Source organism: Vulpes vulpes, chromosome 15 (genome assembly GCF_048418805.1).
Source record: "Vulpes vulpes isolate BD-2025 chromosome 15, VulVul3, whole genome shotgun sequence".
Lineage (NCBI taxonomy): Eukaryota > Metazoa > Chordata > Mammalia > Carnivora > Canidae > Vulpes > Vulpes vulpes.
The window spans coordinates 67,306,334-67,327,719 of NC_132794.1; the positions used below are offsets into that span (position 1 = coordinate 67,306,334).

The 21,386-nt window shown below is 41.0% G+C and overlaps 1 long non-coding RNA gene and 1 pseudogene across 1 annotated transcript; both read right to left on the reverse strand.

Annotated features, from left to right (window-relative positions):
• Window positions 1-1,050: 1,050 nt before the first annotated feature.
• Window positions 1,051-8,665, reverse strand: LOC140595806 (uncharacterized). Its single transcript, XR_011997686.1, has 3 exons — window positions 8,571-8,665; window positions 4,168-4,319; window positions 1,051-1,533 (listed from the first exon to the last, which is right to left on the reverse strand). It is a non-coding gene; the product is annotated as an uncharacterized lncRNA (long non-coding RNA).
• Window positions 8,666-15,261: 6,596 nt separating this feature from the next.
• The window catches only part of LOC112917187 (histone H3.3A-like), a 113,169-nt pseudogene continuing 107,044 nt past the window's right edge, over window positions 15,262-21,386 (reverse strand).

The following is a 21,386-nucleotide window of genomic DNA, read 5'->3' on the forward strand; positions in this document are numbered from 1 at the left end:
TCAGGCTACTTGGAGTTCTGCTCTGATGTGATAAAATGAGTAGACCCAGCCTCTAGCTCCTCCTCTGTCTGTACATGACCCTCCCTTCTCTTCCCATCCTCTCCCCACTCAGCTCTATCCTGCATCATAAGAAGCCTCATGTGTATGTGTGCAGACTGCTAGCCCACACACCCCTGCCAACATCACCCCCTTGGCAACCCCAAGGCCTAGGAATACACATCAACACCCCAGTACTCGCTGAGGAGTATGAACCCAGGAAAGAGGCTGTGAAAGAAGGCTCGAGGCTATTTGGACAGAGAATTCCAGGGTTCCAGGTACCTGGAGCATCATCCAGTTGGTAAGCACATCCCTTGCCCCTGGAACTCTTTACTTCATGGAGAGTGATGTGGCCAGAGGAAGGCCAAAGCTAGGTCCTCTAGAGCATGAGGCCCACAGTGCGGACCCCACTTGCTTAGGGGAAGGAAGACTTGCCATGAGATTTTAGGCAAACATTAAATCCTTTGTCCAAAAAATAGGACTGTTGCCTACTTTGCAGAGTGGGTTTGAGGATCAAATGAAATACTTTATATAAAAAAAACCTAGCACAGAGTAGGTACTCAACTTCCTCTTCCTTTTTCTCTACCACTACTCCCTCCCTACACCCCCCACCCCCACCCTTTTTCTTTTCTCTATAAAGCCTCAGTGGGATTGGGATTGGCACACTTAATTATGGTGGCTCTGGGAAAGGGTCATTGTCCCCCTTTCCTGCAGGAGACCTGTGACGCTTTGAGTTCTTTGTCCATTTATAAAGTATTCTTGGGTCTTCCTGATGTTAAGTAAGGGGAGATACTATGGCTTACAGAGTGGGTTAGAAAACTCATACTACTCCCTGGCTTGCTAATGAGAAGCTTTAAAAAGTCCTTTGGGTCCTGACCAAAAACTCTTGGCTTTTCCTTGGCAGAAACTTGATTTCCTGTGAGATGTCAAAACTTGCCACTTAGCTTAACTCGCAGAAGTTTATATTTCATTCTATCTGGTTTTGAAATGGATGAGAGACACTTCCTTCGTGTTGTCCTCAGCAGAAATGCACACGTCTGTGTAACTTGCTCTCAGTTGGCTTAGGCCTGAGGGTCTATTGAGGGATTCAAGACGCTGTCAAGTTCAGATTTCTCTGGAAGCCCTCCTCTTCTCCAAAAATCCTTTTTAGGAAAAGCCTTGACATCTCATCTTTGTTCCCTGTGACTTAAGCCTGCCTTTATGAATGTTGTTGCTGCATAGACAGAGCAGCTCAACCTTAACTCCTAAAAACCAGATCCTGGCCCAGAGGTCAAACCCCCCACTGTCTTGTGTCCCCCCACCACCAGCCCACACCTTATCTGGAGTTCTTGAGGCTGGGTCTCTTAGAGATACTTGTCTTTGCTATTAATAAAATTTTCCAAATCTTCTCCCATGCATCCAGTTATTAAGGAATGGAGTTTAGCCTCCAGTCACTCAAACTTGTCCATTCTTCAGTTTTACATTGTTTAGGATGAAGGTGAGAGATCCAGAATTTCTCTGGGGAGAAGTGGCCACAAAATTAATAAAACATGTATGTTGCTTTCCTTATGTGAAATGTTTTCCATAAGTTGGATTAATACATGTTTTCCTCCAACTTTTACCAGACTACATTCATCTTGTTTTCCCATCTCAAAATGTACTCTCCTTTGAGCTGTATGTGATATAACCAATTCATGATCATTTCTATCTTGATTCCATCCATTTGGCAAATATTCATTGAGCACTTCCTAAGGAAAGGCACTGTGTTAGGTACTGTGAGTGATACAAAGAGTTATGAGCTATGACCTCTGCTCTCAACTTTTCAAAACAATCTTGGCTTAGCTATTCTTTCTCTTGAGGTATTTTGTCTTTCCCACATGTGCCCAAAGTCAGTGATTCTTTCCTAGAAACAGAACCATGTCTATGCAGCTCCTTGTGCATTCGAATAAGAAAGCATTCACATAATGGGTACTCTGCACACAGACCTGAGCCCCCAGTAGCATGGAGATACAAGGGCAAACCAAGTCATGAGCTGCTCCTCAATGATGTAGCTGCAAAGATAGTTATACAGCAATGTAAAGCAAATGCCCAGATATAAACAAATGCAAACTTTTATAGTCAGATGATTTTTATTTTTTTTTAAAGATTTTTATCCATTTATTCATGACAGACACACAGAGAGAGAGAGAGGCAGAGACACAGGCAGAGGGAGAAGCAGGCTCCATGCAGGGATCCCAACATGGGACTCGATCCCGGGTCTCCAGGATCAAACTCTGGGCTGAACGTGGCACTAAACTGCTGGGCCACCAGGGCTGCCCTAGTCGATGATTTTTATATTTTGATAGCCAAAATTTAAATTTGACAATAAGAGTATCTACTAATTTTTCACATATACATAGCCTAAAACTCAGTGATCCAGCTTAAATATGTATTAATATATATAACATATATTAAACATATATTTAGCAAATATATATATGTGAACATATATTCATCAAAAGACACCTAAAAGAATTTTCATGACAGCATTCTTCAAAAAAGCGCTGTACTAGAATCCATTCAAGTGCCATTGGCATCTGGTAGAAGGAATAAATAAATGGTTGTGTAATCATATAATGGAATACTATACAGCAATGGGGATGAACGATCTATCTGAATATGTGATAATATCGACGAACCTCTCAAAAATATTTAGCTACAACAACCAGAATAAAAAAATGTTTTTCCATTTCTAGAAAATACAAAACAGACAAAAGTATTCTCTGCTTTTGCAAGTCAGGATAGTGGTTACTTTGGGGGAACAGTGACTGGACTTCCAGGGCTGGGAATGTTGTCTTTCTTGATCTAGGCACTAGGCAGGTTGGTGTGTTCAGTTTCTGATCCTTTGTTTACTTTTCTGCATATATATTATACTTCATCTAAAAGTTTTAAAGATCCACCAACTTAAAAATAGTTAGAACTTGGGGTGCCTGGGGGGTTCAGTCATTTAAGCAGCCAACTCTTGATTTTGGCTCAGGTTTGATTTCAGGGTCCGAGGATCGAGTCCCACGTAGTGCTCTACACTCAGCAGAGAGTCTGGTTGTGGATTCTCTCTCTCCTTCTCCTTCTGCCCCTCCCACCACTTCTCTCTCTCTCTCTCTCTTTCTCTCAAATAAATAAATAATTTTTTTTTCAAAAAATAGCTAGAACTCTGAATTGCAAATCAAGAAGCCTGAATCTTAGACCTGATTCTGATGATTATTATTTACTCAAACCCTTGAGCAAATCATGCTAGGCAGTGTTTGATGTTGTGTTGATCATGCTCTAGGATTTTTTTTTATTATTATTTATTTATGATAGTCATACAGAGAGAGAGAGAGAGGCAGAGACACAGGCAGAGGGAGAAGCAGGCTCCATACACTGGGAGCCCGACGTGGGATTCGATCCGGGGTCTCCAGGATCGTGCCCTGGGCCAAAGGCAGGCGCCAAACCACTGCGCCACCCAGGGATCCCTGCTCTAGGATTTTTCATCAGTGAGAGGGAGAGAAGGCTTTCTTCCTATGTTCCCAGCTACATGCTTTATTATATACGGAGAAACCTGATATACCAAGAGGCAGGTGTGGGCTTCTTTGCATTATTTCACTGTATATTTAGAAGCCTGATTTAAATTGATGTAAATTCATTTGTGCAGTCTAGCGTTTTCAATGTAGGCTCTGACTTGGTCTTTGAATCATGCCTTCCATGCACTGTGTTTATTCCCTCCAGCTCCTCCATCTGAATGTCTTACCTTATTATGTTATGGTATTTGGCCCTGAAAATATCAAACACAATATAGCATCTGCCACGACGATGGAAGCTTGATTGGTTATCCTGGGATGATGCACATGAATGCTAAAGCTAGAGCCTATGAGAGGAAATTCTACAAGAACCCTTTGGCCTGTTCTTAGTTCAATTCTGAATCTTAGAGACTGGGGCTTGTTCAAGGCTGGCTTTGTCCTCTTCCTACACCCCCTGACCCCACAGTGCTGCATGACCAGGCAGTGGTGCCCACTTCCTGCCCAGGCCCCTTCCCAGGAGTTCTGCTCACCAGTGTTCCTGACCTCTGCCCCCCCTCATCTAATCTGTTCCTCTCTAACAGTCCCAATGGAAAGCACATGGGGCCTTCCCACTTACCATGTCTGCCTCCAAGTAGGGTTATAGGAAATTTTGCAACAGAATGGCTCCATTTCTCCATCCCTGGCCATGGTGCTTATGTCACACACATGCATCTACATATTTTATAAACTCCATGCTTCACCGTGATTATTTTTGCTCAGTCCAATGTCCTTGAAAGAAAGTTAAATAATTTTAAAATCTTACTTAGCTGTGAAGTTAACATTTCTGGAACTGTTTGTTCCTTTGCTTAGATCCATAATTGCCATCAAGGACCATTTTCCTTCTGTCCATAGAACTTTCTTGGATGTGTTTATACAGCAGTTCTGCTGGTGATGGAGTCTTTCAGCATTGGTATGTCTGAAAAGACTTTTTACCTCACCTTCAGCCTTGGAAAGTATTTTTGCTAGATACAGAATTCTAGGTTGATAGGTTTTTGTTTTGTTTTAATTTCAACCCTTAAAAGATGTTGTTCTACTCTTCTGTCACATTTATTTCCAGAGAAAAATAATTGCTGCCATTCTTATCTTTGTTCCTCTGTCCATAACTGCTCTTCTTTCTCTCCACCACTGGTTTTGAGCAAAGTGATTACACGCACCTTGACATAACTTTCTTCATGGTTCTCAAGCTCATGGTTTGTTGAGCTTCTCAGATAGGTGGGTTTACAGTTTTTAATCAAGTTTGGCATATTCTTGGCCATTATTTCTTCAAGCAATCCTTTCTGTTTCCTAGCTTCCTCCATTCTCCTTAGGAGACTTCTGTTACACATATAAGGCTGTTTTAAATTGTGTCCCGGTTTACTGATGCTCTGTCCATTTCTTTCCCATCTTTTTTTCTGTCTAGTTTCTATTGGATCATTTTCGATAGTTCCTATCACTGCCTTCAAGTTCACTATTTCATATTCTGCAGTGTCCAGCCCTCCATTCATCCAACCTCAGATATGGTAGTTTTCATCTCTAGAAGTTTGATTTGAGTCTTTTTTTTTAATCTTCCACACTAATACTTGACATTTTCCTTTAGCTTCTTGTACATATGGAAAACAGTTATCATAACTGTGTTAATGTCCTTCCCCACTGACTCTAACATCACTGTCACTTCTGGGTCAGTCTCAATTGATGGATTTATCTCCTGCATGTGGGTATTATTTTCCTACTTCTTTGAAGGCCTAACCATTTTTTAATTTGATACCAGACATTATTGGGCACTGGATATTTCTGGATTCCTATAAATATTCTTGGGCTTTGTTCTGGGACACAGTTGAATTACCTGGAAACAGCATATTGCTCTTAGGTCTTGCTTTTATTATTTGTTAGGCAAATCTGGAGCAGTATCCCACCTAGAATGAATTATTCCCCACTACTGAAGCAGAACTCCTATGTATTCTCCCCAGTGCCCTGTGAATTAGGAGGTTTTCAGTCTGGCTTGTGGGAACAGGCAATATTTTCAGTGCTACGTGACCTCTGAGGATTGTTCCTCTTAATCCTGTAGGGTGGTTCTTTTTCCAGCCCTGAGTAGTTTGTTCCTATGAATGTACTGTTCATATCTACTTAGATGGCTCCTTTATCGATCTCTGCAATTTCTCTCCATGCAGCTTTCTCCTACCTGGTATTCTTACCCTGTAAAATCTAGTCACCTTGGCCTCCCTGGACTCTCAGCTCCATCTTTTCATCTCAGAGAGACCACTAGGACTCCACCCGGGTCCCCTCTCCCTGCACCTCTAGAAACCACACAACAAGCTAGGATAATTACAGAGCTCACCTCTACAATGGTTTCCCTTCATTGCCTGTTGTCCAATGTCTTGAAAACTATTATTTCATATATTTTATCCAATTTTTTAGTTATTTCAAGTTGGTGGGTACATTCAGTCCCTGCTAATCCGTCTTGGCTAGAACAGAAATATGTAAAGCCAGTTTACCTGAAGATGTTTATGACTTCTAATGTTTTTGTTTTGTTTTGTTTTTTGACTTCTAATGTTTTCCTCATAATCTGGTAGAGTTTGCAAGGCTAGTATATTTTAAACTTTTATTTTGAAATATCTTAAAAGTTACAAAAGAGTTGCAAATATAGTAGAGAATTCTGGTACACCCTTCACCCAGCTTCCCCTCATGTTAGCATTTTTTTTTATTTGTACTTTCTTTTAGTGCACAAGTCATGAATGCTAATGGTAAAAAGAAAGAAAGAAAGAAAAGAAAAGAAAAAGAATAGGTATGCTTTAATGTTATAATTTATATTTGCAAACATAAATAATATAATAATCACATTATGATTTTTCTTTCCATGTTAATATATATTAGGGAGGAGGGAACACTTCTTCTTTTCACGTTCCTACTATAGCAAATAGAAGGGGGAGTATCTCTTCTTCCTTGGAGTGTTGGAAGGACCACAACCTCCTGTCTTTTGTTCTATGCCCTCACTTACTTGCTGGGCAGAAACAGATCTTTTTTAAAAAATGATTGCTTGAGGGCAGCCTGGGTGGCTCAGTGGTTTAGCGCAGCCTTCAGCCCAGGGCCTGATCCTGGAGACCCAGGATCGAGTCCCACATCAGAATCCCTGCATGGAGCCTGCTTCTCCCTCTACCTGTGTCTCTGCCTCTCTCTCTCTCTCTCTCTCTCTCTCATGAATAAATAAATAAAATCTTAAAAAAAAAAAGAAAAAATGATTGGTTGATTGATTGAGGAGAGTGAGAGAGTGCGTGCACACATGGGTGTGAGTAGGGAGGGGCAGAGGGGGAGGGAGAGGGACAAGCAGACTTTGTGCTGAGTGCAGCGCAATACAGGACTGATGTTCAGCTCTATCTATCTCTAGATCATGACCTGAGCCAAACCAAGAGTCAGAGATTTAACCTACTGAGCTACCCAGGTACCCCCAGAAATAGCTCTCATGGTAAGGCCCAACATTGGGCCACATTTTTGCTAGTGTGCAGGGTTTAACATGTTAAAAGTTCAGCTCTTACAAGGTGGGCTCATTTGACCTCTCCATGTGGTGAACTGCCCCAGGGCAAGGCCCAGCACCTGCTTCTCTTATCTTCCCCCTTCTGCTATAATCAAGCCAATGAGACAGGCCAATAGTCCAGGAAGCCAGTTGCGGAATGGGACTCAGTCAATTCTGGGGGTCCAGCTTTCCCTATAGTCAAGTCCTTAGGTCTCTATCCAGGGGTAAAAGGAAGCTCTACCTTGACTTCCAGTCCAAGTCTTGTTGTCCCAGCCAGCTTATCAAGACAGCCCCACACTCGTGGCCATGGGTGCTTGCCAGATCAGTAATAAAGCTATTATTTGACTCCCATTAGCCTAGTGATTTTCCATTGGCCAGTATCCTCAGGACAGAGGGGCAGATGGTAAGATTTGTGTACCCAACCTCACATCCAGACACCCAGAAATATGCTTTACATCATCATTTTTAATGGCAATACAGCCCTACTTTGTATACTCAGTAACTCAATTGAGTAATCTCAATAACTTATACTGATAATTTGTGTAATTCTCTGTCATTGTACATTTAGCATATTTTCATTTTCTTGCTATTATAAACAATATTGTGATAATCATTCATATATATGTATTCATAGTTGTCTAATTTCCTTTTTAAAAAAGATTTATTTATTTATTTATTTATTTATTTATTTATTTGAGAGAGAGGGAGGAGAGAAAGGAAGCACAAGTGGGGAGAAGTAGCAGAGGGAGAGGGAGAAGCAGACTCCCCACTGAGCAAGGAGCCCAACATGGGGCTTGATCCCAGGACCCCGGGATCATGACCTGAGCCAAAGGCAGACACTAAACTGGTTGAGCCACCCAGGTGCACCAAATTATTTTCTTATACCTGTCTTTCAGATAAGCTCTACCAACTGAGTATTGATGCCTATAGCTAATCTTGAAATCTCACAGATAGATCTCCCTTAGGCCTGGATAAATAATCCAGAAAATTCTCTTCAGTTATGTTTTCATAGAAAGATCATTTTTAAATGTCAGAAATGCAGAGAATGAGCAATTAAAAATAAATTTTAACTCTATTATATAAAAATACGCCATTTTAAGTGAGACTTAAACACACAATTTACAGCAACATAAAAGACACAAAATCTCCAGTTCAGTGTGGTAAGTTTCATGCGAACCTTTGACTCTTTGCTTTTACTACAACATTTAGTGTAGGTTGTCACTCAAGCCCAAATAGAAAGGAACCCTCTGATTTACCTTTTATTCGACATTCCTATTTTTAAGGTATGGAAATTGAGGGTTTTAGGGAAGGCTGACAGCTAAACTTCTTTCACAGTGTTCTTTTTAGTTTTGTTTCTCTGTAATGGGTTTGCCTCCCTCACTGTCTACTCAGGACTTACCTCAGATGGACTACCCTGACCCTTGCAGGCTCCAAGTCTGTGCCATACCTTTGCTTGCAGCACACAGAAAGAAAATAGCAGCCAGGCCACTCACCATCTCCAGGGCATAGCACCTGACACAGGGCAGGCACTTGCAAACATTTATCCAGTTTCTTACAGCAAACACTGTGCACCCAGCCACAGGCTGAGACCTCAAGAATGTGCTCTTCCAGGAAAGACTGTTGTGCTAACTAGTTCCTGAGCATTACCCTGGCTCTGTTCCCATGAGGAATTTGATCATGAGTTCAAAGGCTACACTGCAGGCACAGTGCAAAAATGTCTCTAGATATGCATGTTGGTTTGAACAAAAGAGAATCACAAGACCCCATTTCAGGAGAGGACTTTGGTAGGGGGTGGGGGGGTTCCCAAGTTGACTACTTTGAGACATTGAAAACTCCAGGTTTCCATGATGGGGGCTATTTCGTCAGAGCTGAATTGTTAAAAGAAGCTGGGTGGGGTGCAGGGGCCATTCCATTCTGTCCACCCTGTAAGCCTAGAATCACTGCTAGTCTGGCCTGTGTGTGCAGCAAGGGAAGGAGCCCCAGAGCGAATCTTCCCACCAGAACCAAGAGTCCATGATCCACACCAGGGCAATGTGGGAAGGGACATAGAAAGGTCAGTAATACAGAGAGGTCTGAGAAAAGAGGTTGTGCAGACTAAGGACCCGGGATCCTAAAGGCCCTCAATAAGGGGATGGCTTTCATTGCTTAGATCATAAGAAAGAATGACTTTCCTAGTCTAACTAATCTCTCTATCTCTTCCACTGTCTTCCTCTTCCTCTACCCTCTCAAATGCTCCTTCCTACTCTAAGCTTTCTCACGGAGTTATCCCTCTGACAGTTCCACAAGGATCCCAACATGACCAAGGCCAAACCCAAACCAGGCCTGCCCCTTAGCCTGTGACCTCCACATTCTGGGGTCAGAACATGGGCTCTGACCTCACCAGAATCATGGCCCTATTTGTCTCTCCTTCTCCATCACCCTAATGACACCAAGGTCTATTAGCTCTATCCCTGACATGCTTCTTAGACTAGCCCTTCCCTTCACCTGACCATCCCAACACTGGCACAGACTCATCCCGTCTCCCTGGACAATTGCAGTCTTCTCCAGCCTGGCCTCCATGACTCCAGTCCTGCTCTTCTCTGCACCAGACATCACAGTGATGCCATGATTACTTAGAAAATGCCAAGTCTCACAATACGCATCTGGCTTCCAAATCTGCTGTGGCTAACGTCCAAGATCTCCAGCAGGCATTCACCATGTACTGCCCAGTGTAGGGCTCACTCTCCTAGTGTGAATATCCTGTGTTAAAGTGTTCCACGTTGGTTACCACTTGTTCAACATTCTGCATCTGGTATTTCTTTCTTGGCCAGTCCCACAGGATTTCAGTCTTCTCATTTCTAATAGTTCTTCTCTTTTCTTCAAAATAAATAAAGAGGGTTCTTCATTGTAGAGTTTCAAACCTGTCTAACTGCCCTCTCCTTTAATGTTTAATTAATATTTCTTCCACAATTTCTCAAAGTTCCTACCATAGTTTATTTTTATACTTCTTACAATGTTCAAATCCATAATTAAACAAATAAGAGCTCCAAAGGCCTAAAATTCTTTGATTAAGTAAATATACAGCCCCAAATACCTGCATTTCACACACTTTCATGTGCGGTTCAAAAAACATTACACAGAGTGGGAATTCTAAGTTTAAATTCAAGAAGGTTAACTACCTAAATGATCAGAAATGTATACACTTCTTATAAACAGCTCTGTACTTGCCTGTCACCTCCCAGTGTCAACATTTACGAATTAACAGACATGCTTCTTGCATGATCACTGGATGTTTTGTATTCTTTGGCAGAAGTGATCAAGGTAAAAAATGTGACCAGATGAACTCTGAGAAAAAAGACTCAGTGTTTCATGCAGTCATATCACAGCCTGGAGCCCATTGTGTTTAATGAGGAGTGGCTCAGCCTGTCTCCGGTTACCCAAGTACAGTTTGGGCATTAGGGGGTGCTCCGTAAATGCCGTGGGGCCTTGGAGAGGGACAGTGCTGATATTTTTACAGCCAAGCATGCTGTCTCTAACACAGGACTGAGAAACAGCTCCTCAAAAAGAATAATTGCTCTTCCTGACATAACTTCAAAATTTGGGAGTCATTCCCCAAACATCTGTGTCTCCCTTTCTGGCCCAGGGGTCCAAGAACTTATGTTACAAGCATTTACCTTCCCCCACTTTTTCCAGTACTTGCCGTGAGAAATCCAATGATATTGGTCAGGTGCTTCCTTTCCTGGGTCCTAGAACTACATTGTTTCAAACCCTAGGGGACTTCTCTAGAACTGATCTCTTGAGATAGCCAACCAGTTCTACCATATATGCTTCTTCTTGACCAATACCTACATCAGCCTAGTCTAAGATGGTAACATGACTTTTCCCACCCGGCCACCAACCCTGGCACCTGGCACGGTGCCTGCCCTCAGTTGGTGCTCAATGCATGCTTATTGAATGAATGACTGAGAACCAAGTGAATACTCCTGTGACTCAGTGCAGACCATTTTATGTGTTAAAACCAGCTTCCTTGGACATATTTCTTCACAAGTCAACCATGGCTGGGTTAACGTGACTCAGGATTAATCAGTGACTAGACTCCAAGCTTCTGGAGGCAGGAAGGCAGAAGAGCAGACTTCCTGACTGAACAGTAGGCCTCAATTTGCCTGTGTGAAAAAAAGACCATATGAACTCCTGACCTCTCTTCTTTTTATTCCTCTGTCCCTTGGAGCCCACATAGGAGAGACAAGCTGCTGTCATCCACCAGGCAGCTCGGCTCAGCTGCTTGGTGTTGGGTCACAAGCAGGGAACCATAAACCGTACACAAATCCTTGGGCTGTTGTCATTGTTTGAAATTTCTAGAGAGGCCTCTCTAGACCAGAGCTGGCTCCATGCAGGAACATTTCCTCAACATCCCCTGCCAAAGACCATGCCACTGAAGATCAGTCTCGAAGGCTCTAAATAGTGGAGTTGCTCCATCATGAGGCTGCCATCGAGCTGAGCTGTCATTTTTGACTCTGAGCTGTCTAATATAACATAGGCGTCAAGATGAGGCCTGGCAGTCAGCAGGGTATGTACTTGCCTCTGCTCGGCCTTCTGCTTTCCACTAGTCACAGAGTCCACACAGAGGTAAGGCTGCTCTTTGAGTCCTGCTCTGTCACTCCTGGGCAAAAGGTTAAGCTAGGCTGTAAGATCAGATGCTGTTTCATAAAGCTCAGGCTTCATTTTAAATGTACTAGGTTACTCCTCACTCACTGAACAAGTGTTGAGCGCCTACTAAGTGCTCACAAGGCGGTAAGGGAACATTCAACGTGGCTCCTACTCTCACATAACTTGCATTTTAATGTAACCTGCTGATACACACTATGATAAGAGAAATGGGAAATGGTATATGATCTACCTTTTTTCTTCTTTCATTGGGCAGTATTCATAGAGAAACTCATGGCCTATCCACCATACAACCTAACAAACAATGACAAAGTGGACACTGATAAAACCATGACCCAAGTCTAGATTGAGGATAGTTGCTAATACCCCAGAGGCCCTCTGTCTGCTTCTCCCTAATCAAAAGCAAATTGCACCCCCAGCCCCCCACTATGGTTTCCATTCTCCTGCCTTTTGAAGTGATCATTTTCTTCCTTTTCTTTTTGTTTTATCCCTGTGTATGCATCACTAAAGAATGGAGCTTAATTTGGTCTGTTCTAGGTATGGAGTCCTCCTCTACATTTTCCTTAGCATCTGGCTTCTTTCATTCAAACCATTTCTTGTGAGATTCATTCATTTGGTTATGCAGGGTTATAGTTTGTTCGCTTTAATTGCTGTACAGTGTTCTATCATATTACTGTATAACAGTGTGTCCCTTCAACACTGACGAGCAATTGTATTGTTTCCTACTCTTATCTGCACACAGTGGGGTCATGTGATAGGTGTGTCAGCTTTAGTGGCTATAGCCAAACAGTCCCACAGCGGAACCCTATTCCTTACGTGTCCATCCTCAGTATATGTGAGTTCCTGTAGCTCCACGTCCTTACCTGCACTTGATACTATCTCATTTTTTAGTTTTTGCTATGTTTTTCACCATAAAATATTTCATTGGGATTTTATGTAATACATCCCTGATTACTAAAGAGACCAAGAGATTTTTTTTTCATATACTTTTGGACTGTTTGTGTTTCTTCTCCAATAATGTCTACTATATCTTTGCCTATTTGTCTATTGAGTTGGTTTTTTCTCTTGATGATTCATAGTTATTTTTGTGTTCTGGATGCTAATTGTTTAATGGTATTATATATGGGGCACATGTCTTCCCTTAATTTTTATTTTCTGTATGGTTTCATGAGGAAATTGCTAACTCTACGATGTAATTGTGTTTATTACCCTATATTTATGGTTCCTACATCTTCAGTCTTGGCTAAAAAAACTTCTTTCCACCTTGAAGTCATGCACATTTTATACTGTCTTCTAAATATTTTATAACTTTTCCTTTCATTTGCTTTTAATTTTGAAATAATTGTAAACTCAGGAAGTCGTAAAAATAGTGCATGAGTTCTGTGAACCCTTCCCTCAGCATTTATCAGTGATGATATCTTATCTAACAATAGGTAAAACCTAGAAACTGACACTGGTAAATGCTTGTAACTACACTACAGACCCTATATTAGTCTTCACCAGATTTTATATGCACTTTGTGTGTGTGTGTGTGTGTATGTGTATGTGTGTGTGTGTGGTTTTTATTCAATTTAACCCACGTATAGATTTGTCTTGCATTGTTTAGTGCTTAATCCACATGGAATCTAAAATGGAATTGCTTTTGTATATAGTGTGAAGCAAGGATCCTGTCTACCCCTCTCTCCCCATGGATAACCAATTGTTCTAGCATCATTCATTAAATAGTTCATCCTTTCCCCCACTGATATGCAATGCCTACTTTGTAATAAATTAAGTTTCCACATATGTTTAGGTCTGTTTCTTATCTCTCCTACTCCAATGGTCTATTTGTCCCTGCTCCTACATACTGTCTTAGTTACTTCATATGAGTATCTTGCTATATGGCAGTATCATTCCTAAGACTTTGCTCTTCTTCAGGAGTGTCTTAGCTACTCCTGACCTTTCTCTCTCCAGTGTAAATTTGGAATTGGTTTTTCAAGTTTTATGGATGAGTTTGTAAGGATTTTTATTGGAACATCATTGAACGGCATTGTGGAGAACTGCCATCTTTACAATAGTGAATCTCCCTATACCAAGGACATGACTTCACTCTTAATTTATCTAAGTTTTCTTCACTGCCTTTTAGGAAATTATTGCAATTTTCTCCATAAAAAGCCTGCATATATTTGTTTAGGTTTATTCCTAAGTAAACCTTTACTTTGCCTCTTTTGTTTCTCAAATTCTATCATTTCAAATACATTTCAAACTAATTATTGTTGGCATGTTGATGATATATGGTTGAATTTTGTGTATTGATTTTTTATCAATGTTGCTAAAGTGTCCTATTAATTTTAAGAATCATTTATAATAATAATTCTAATAATTATTTATACATTATTTGGGGTTTTCTGAGAAGATAATCATGCAGTCTGCAAATAAGGATGGTTTTACTTCCAATCCTTATTCCTTTTATTTCTTCTTGTTGTTTTACAATTGACCTAAACAAAATTAGAGAAATAGTGATGGTACCCATCTTTGTTTGAATTTGTAAAGAGAAAACATCTGACATTTCACCATTAAATATACTGCTTGCATAAGCTTTTGCAGTTGCCTTAGATCAAGTTAATAAATTTCTTTCCCTTCCTACTTTATTTGCTCATCATTTCTTTTAACATCCCCAATCTTCTTTCTCACGTATTTTTTTCTTCTTGCTAATGTATGTCTTCTAAAACTCCTTTATTAAAAAAAAATTCTCTTGCCAATAACCTGCCATGACTTTTGTCTCTCTGAAAACATTTTTAGTTTTACTTTTGCTCCAGTTCTTAGAAGAAAGGTCGGCACATAAAAGTCTATGTCTTTTAACTTTTCCACTCAATATCCATTTTCTCTCCACCCTGAAAAGACAACTCTAATTTAATGTTGTGTTCGGGGACGCCTGGGGGGCTCAGCGGTTTAGCGTCTGCCTTCGGCCCAGGGTGTGATCCTGGAGTCCCCGGATCAAGTCCCACATTAGGGTCCCTGCACGGGATACACTTTTTATAGTGTAATATATTATAACAGCAAACTTACAGGAACAGCACAAAAGACAAACAGCATTAGAAACATGTGTTTGCATGTAGGACAACTAGAAAAGTATAGTGAATGGTTGGAATCTACTGTATGATAAAAACGTTACAAAGACCATTAGCTGCCATCAATAAGAAATTTACTTGTTTTAGAAAAAATTCAGATTCTGGCATTGGCCATGTTTATAATTATTAGAAAGTTGAACTGCTGAACCGTGTTCACTGAAACATTTTGACTTGCATTAATGGTTTTATGTCCCTGCATTTATATTAAAGATTCACACACAAATTAAAATGGAAAAGATAAAGAAAAAAAGAAAAGAAAATGGAAAAGCTGCCAATACCTGATTTCTTTCCCCTAGCCTTCCACATGCAGTCATATACATAAGTACCTATTGGCCCCATGGGAAGAAAATATCTAACATTCAGAACTACCAACAACAGGAAGAAGAGAATTTTTTTAATAGAATGAAATATTTTCCATCATAGTGGATTCTTAAGCACATTCTCCATGTATGCGGCGTGCTAGCTGGATGTCTTTTGGCAGAATTGTTACGTTTGGCATGTATAGCATGTAGGTTGGTATCTTCAAAAAGGTCCACCAGATAGGACTCACTTGCCTCCTGCCGAGCACTCTGGAAGCACAGATCTGTTTTGAAGCCCTGAGCAGTTTCTTGCACCAGCAGCTGGAAAGGAAGTTTGTGGACCAGAAGTTCAGTGGACTTCTGATAATGTCTAATTTCACAGACAATGGCAGTACCGGGTCTGTAATGATGAGGTTTCTTCACCCCTCCGGTAGAGGGCACGCTCTTGTGAGAGGCTTTTGTAGCCAGTGGCTTTCTAGGTGCTTTACCATATGAGGATTTGTGGACCGTCTGCTTTGCACCAGCCACGGTACAGAGACTTCCTTACTTACCCCATCTTCTCTTTTGGCTGGAGCTCAGTGAGCTGGAGGTGGTGACGGCATTAACGAGCAAGAGCGGTGTGGCAGTGACTGTGAGCCTATATCTTTTAACTTTATTGAGCTATAGTTCATATACATAAAATTCACCCATGTTTTGCATGCAATTCAGTGGTTTTTAGTGAGTTTACCAATATACCAGTTGTGTATACATACATAGATCAGTTGTGTATACATACATTACCATAATTGACTGTTAGAATATTTTTTTTTAAGATTTCACTTATTTATTTGAGAGAGAGAACACAAGCAGGGAGGGTGTCAGAGGGAGAGGAAGAAGCAGACTCCGCACTGAGCAGGGAGCCTTACAGGGGGCTCTATCCCAGAACCCCAGGATCATGACCTGAACTGAAGGCAGATGCTTAACCAACTGAGCCACCCAGGTGCCCCTATTAGACCTTTTATGTTATCCCAGTAAGACCATTTACACCCATTTATCCCACTCTCAGGCACAGGCAACCCCTAGTCTGCTTTCTGTCTTCAACAATTTGCATTTTCTGGGCATTTCACAAAGATGGAATTCTATAATATGTGGTCTTTTCTGTCTGGGATCTTTCACTTAGCATTCCACTTAATATTCCATTGTATGAATATAGTTCATTTGATTTATCCATTCCCTAATTGGTTGTTTCCACTTTGGGCTACTATGACTAATGATGCCATGAACATTATGCAAATCTTTCTGTGACCATATGTTTTCATTTCTCTGAGAGTGGAAATGCTGAGTCATATGGTAAATTTAATTTTTAAGAAACTGCCAAATTGTATTTCCAAGTAGCTTCCCACCAGTAGTAGTATTTGAGGATTTTGACTTCTCTACATCCTTGCCAGTGTTTGTTATTGTCTGTCTTTGATGGTAGCCATTGTGGTAGGTGTGAAATAGTAGCTCACTGTGGTTTTGATTTGCATTTCACTGGTGACTTTGAGCATCTTTTCATGTGCTCATTTGCTATTGGGTTATCTTCTTTTTTTAATTTTTTTTAAATTTTAGTTTAATTCCATTATAGTTAACCCACAATGTTATATTAGTTTCAGGTGTGCAATATAGTGATTCAACAACTCCACATATCACCTGGTTTACATACAAGTGCACTCCTTCATTCCCATCACCTGTTCCCACCAATCCTCTCACCCACCTCCCCTCTGGTAACCATCAGTTTGGTCTCTAGAGTTAAGAGTCCATTTCTTGCTTGCTCTCTCCCTCTCTTCTTTGCTCATTTGTTTTGTTTCTTAAATTCTACATATGAGTGAAATCATATGGTATTTATCTTTCACGGACTGACTTATTCACTTAGCAGCACTCTTTAGTTCTATCCATGCCATTGCAAATGGCAAGATTTCATTCTTTTTATGGCTGAATAATAACTCGTTGTGTATATATACCGCATCGTCTTTATCCACTCATCTATCTATGGAGTCTTGGGCTGCTTCCATAATTCTGCTACTGCAAATAATGCTGCAATAAACATAGGGGTGTGTGTATTCCTTTGAATTAATTTTTTTTGTATTTTGGGGATAAATACCCAGTAGTGTGATTGCTGGATTGTAGGGTAGTTATATTTTAACTTTTTGAGGAACCTCCATACTGCTTTCCACAGTGACTGCACCAGTTTGCATTCCCACCAACAGAGCACGAGGGTTCCTTTTCTTCCACATCCGCACCAACACTTTTTTCTTGTGTTTTTTTGTTTTAGCAATTCTGACAGGTATGAGGTGGTATCTCATTGTGGTTTTGATTTGCATTTCCCTGATAAGGAGATGCCAAGATTTAAGAATCCATACAAAAATACAAAATTCTAAGCCTTGCTCAGGATTCTTTTTCTTTTCTTTTTTCTTTTCTTTTCTTTTCTTTTTCTTTTTCTTTTTCTTTTTCTTTCTTTCTTTCTTTCTTTCTTTTTTTTTTTTTTTTTTTTGTAAAATGTCTTTCCAAATCTTTTGCCCACTTTTTGATTGGGTTGTTTATCTTATTATTGACTTGAAAGAGTTCTTTGTATATTCCAGATACAAGTGTGTTATGGATTGAATGTTTGTCTCCCTTGAAAATTCATATGTTGAAATCCTAACCCCCCAGGGTGATGATATTAGGAAATGGAAACTTTGGGAAGTACTAAGGGGAAGGTACTGAAATGGAAACTTTGGGAAGTACTGAGGGGAGGGTAGAGTCCTCATGAATGGGATTAGTGCCTCTATATAAAAGAGACCCCAGATTGCTTTCTAGCCCTCTCTCTGCAATGTGAGAATACAAGAAACCAGCTGTCACGAGAACCTTAACCATGCTATTTCTCCTATCTCAGACTTCCAGTTTCCAGAGTTTTGAGAATAAATTTAAGTTGTTTATAATCAATGGTATTTTGTTATAGTGGCCCAACCTAAGATAAAATCCTTTGCCAGATATGTGATTTACAAATATTTTTTCTCAGTGCATATCTTGCCTTTTACTTTGAGTATATGTCCCTTGGAACTTTATCTGTGGAATTCATTGAGGCCTGAATAGACATTGCATTGTTCCAGGAATGAATTGTGTTTACTTCTGGCAATCACCTGGGACACTTGCTTGATACAAGATGACTCCCCCACCAAGTTTACTTTTCAGACAGTAGGAAAAGGGAGAAGGGCAGGACACACTTCTTTACTTTCAGGACAGATGAGGAAGCTGCACACTTACTCCCACTCACAATCTCAGGACTTAGTTGTGTGGTCATCTACGGCTGGAAGGAAGGTTGGGGAATGCAGCCCTCACCTTGGTGGCTGTGTGCCCGGCTACAAATCCTTTGCAAAAGTGGTATCACAGTCTAGTAAATAACAGACTCACATTCGATCTCAGATCTGTATGATTCCAAAGCCATGCCCTTTCCTCTATGTTACGTTGCCTTACTAGGAAGGAGCCAACAGGAAATTATTTGTAATAGGCTCCTGAGAACCCTCGGATCCCCCAGTCAATAAGTAGCAGAGTCAGGCTTGGACATGGATCTTCTCAAAGGATGAGATTCTCACAATACCACCCTGCCCCCTGGACTATTCCTGGAAGGGAATTTGCAGGGTAATCTGGGTGGCATTGGATTCATTCTGTATTTTTCCAGAGAGCTAGTAATTATCCTCCCAAACTTCATCCCTTCTCTTCTTTCCAGAGAACTAACTTTGTCTTGAGGCCCAGCATTGGGATTTTTTTCCACCTGCTTTGCAGTGCTCATCCCAATTTTGCGTCCCCCTGAGCATCCTCTAAGCCATGGGGCCGGAAGGTGGGGAGTCAGCCTGGAGCCTCCCTGCTAAGGACAGTACTTGGAAGATGATGCCCCTGCTGGAATGTCCGCTGTGATGGTCAGGCAGGAAATGCCACTGGCCTCCAGGCTGCACCTAGAAACATCTATTTTGGCTTGAGAGGGTGACTAAATTTGAAAATTATTGTTTCCTTCTTTTTTTTTTTTTTTTTTTGTCCTTTGAAGATTTTTGCAGATGTTTGAGAACCAGCGAAGGGGAGATAATTTCAAAAGAAGTTTCCTTCTATTGACAGAGCTCCTATTAGCTGTATAAGTATGTTTTGAGTTCCCTCCACTTCACTCTTTTGTCTTTTTTTTTTTTTAAGAGATCTTATTTATTTATTCGTGAGACACACACACACACAGAGAAGCAAAGACATAGGCAGAGGGAGAAGCAGGAGTCCAATGCAGACTCGATCCTGGGACTCCAGGATCATGCCCTGAGCTGAAGGCAGACTCTCAACCACTGAGCCATCCAAGTGGCCCAACTCTTTTTGTCTTATGTATGCACCGTCAGGTCTAGTTCATGAGTGGTTGAGATCTCTCTACCCAGAGATGACAAGCGCCATTTAGTGCTAAGAAAAAAGGTTAGAGAGGCTGTCTTCACATAGGAGAGACGCCATAGACAAAGTAAAGCAATTGGAGCTGCTCAAAACCAAGGAACTCACATTGCATCTGTACAAAACAGACATTCATGCCTTTTGTTCCCACCTTCATTAGGTTATTAACATATCCTAAAATCGGAGGCCACAATGAATTTGACTTGTCCCAGAGAGAAACTCTAAAATTTGAGATTATTCATCTCTCCCCAGCATACTAGAATTCATCCCCTGAGCCAGTAGGCAGCACTGGGGTAGGTGCTGTTGGATGGGTGAGGAAAGCACAAAAGAATAAGAGGACACTGCTTGGTTCAGCGAATATTTATATGGCACCTCCCATGTGGCAGGTACCACTCCAGGCATGGTGAATAAAAGAGCCATTCTCCTCCAGGGAAATGTGGTTTCCTGTCAGAGTTACTCATCCCAACAAATAATCAGAGCAAAATACATTAATGCTCTGCCAGAAAAATGAAATGCCAATTGGGGAAGCCCCCTCTCACCCTTAACCCCTGGAGATATATGTAAGCTAGGATTGAGAGCTGGAATACAGAATGAGCATCCATAGCCCAGGGAAAGAATTCAGAGTCCTTCAGTTCGCTCAAGGACTGAACTGGAGGAGGGTAGGGAGGGAGGGAGACATATCTGGGGAAGCGGTGGCCTCTGTGGACCCATTCTCAGCCTTTCTCTGCCCTGCTCTTGCCCTGGAGGCTGACCTGTAGGGACTGTGTTACCTGGGCTTTCACACTGCTGCCTGCCAGCTGAGTTCAGCAAACAGGAGGCCCAGTAGAAAATTAGATGGAGCACAGAGAGTGAGGTTGGCATATTGATTCCTGCCTCCCACCAGCGCCCTCACTGCAGGCCCTGCTGTTGGCTGTGGCTGCATTCTCTACCAGGCCACCCACCAGGCGGCCTCCTCTCTGTGGCTACAGTTTTCTCCAGATTTCACTAACACTGCTCCTCCTTGTAGGCCTAGAGGTGGGAGCAGTGCTATCATTTCTTCATATTCCACCCTAATTATTTATTATCTGCATTTAACAGTTATTTTTTTTTAAGATTTTATTTATTCATTAGAGACAGAGAGAGGCAGAGACATAGACAGAGGGAGAAGCAGGCTCCCTCTGGGGAGCCTGATGCAGGACTCCATCCCAGGACCCTGGAATCCCAACCTGAGCCAAAGGCAGGTGCTCAACCACTGAGCCACCCAGGTGCCCCTGCACTTGACAGTTATGAAAACAACATTAGCTAACAGTTACTGTGTGCTTCCCACAGTCCAGGTACCAGGTAAGACACATAGAACCTGTAATCTCATTCAGTCCTCACAATGCCTCCTGAGGGAGGTACTGTGATTATTACATTTTGTTAATAAGAAACCCAAAGCTCAACTGCATAGTATATGTCAAATCACTATGTTACATCCCTAAAACTAATATAACATTGTATGTCAACTATGCTTCAATTACAATAAAATAAAAAGAAACTTGAAGCTCAAAGAGATTCCCTGACTTGGTACATAAACATAAATTTAATTTTCTACCTTGCTATAGTTTGGATTTTTTTTTCATAGTATTTCAGAGTTCCATATTTTTTTTATTTATTTTATTTTATTTTATTTTATTTGATACACAATTACATACAGTATTAAATTAGGTTCAGGTGTCCAATGTTTATTCAACATTTATATACCTTACAAAGTGATCACCACAATAAATCTAGTTACCATCTGTTGCTGTATAAAGCTGTTACAGTGTTATTAACTATATTCGCCACATTATACTTTGCAGTCTTTTTTTTTTTTTTTAAAGAT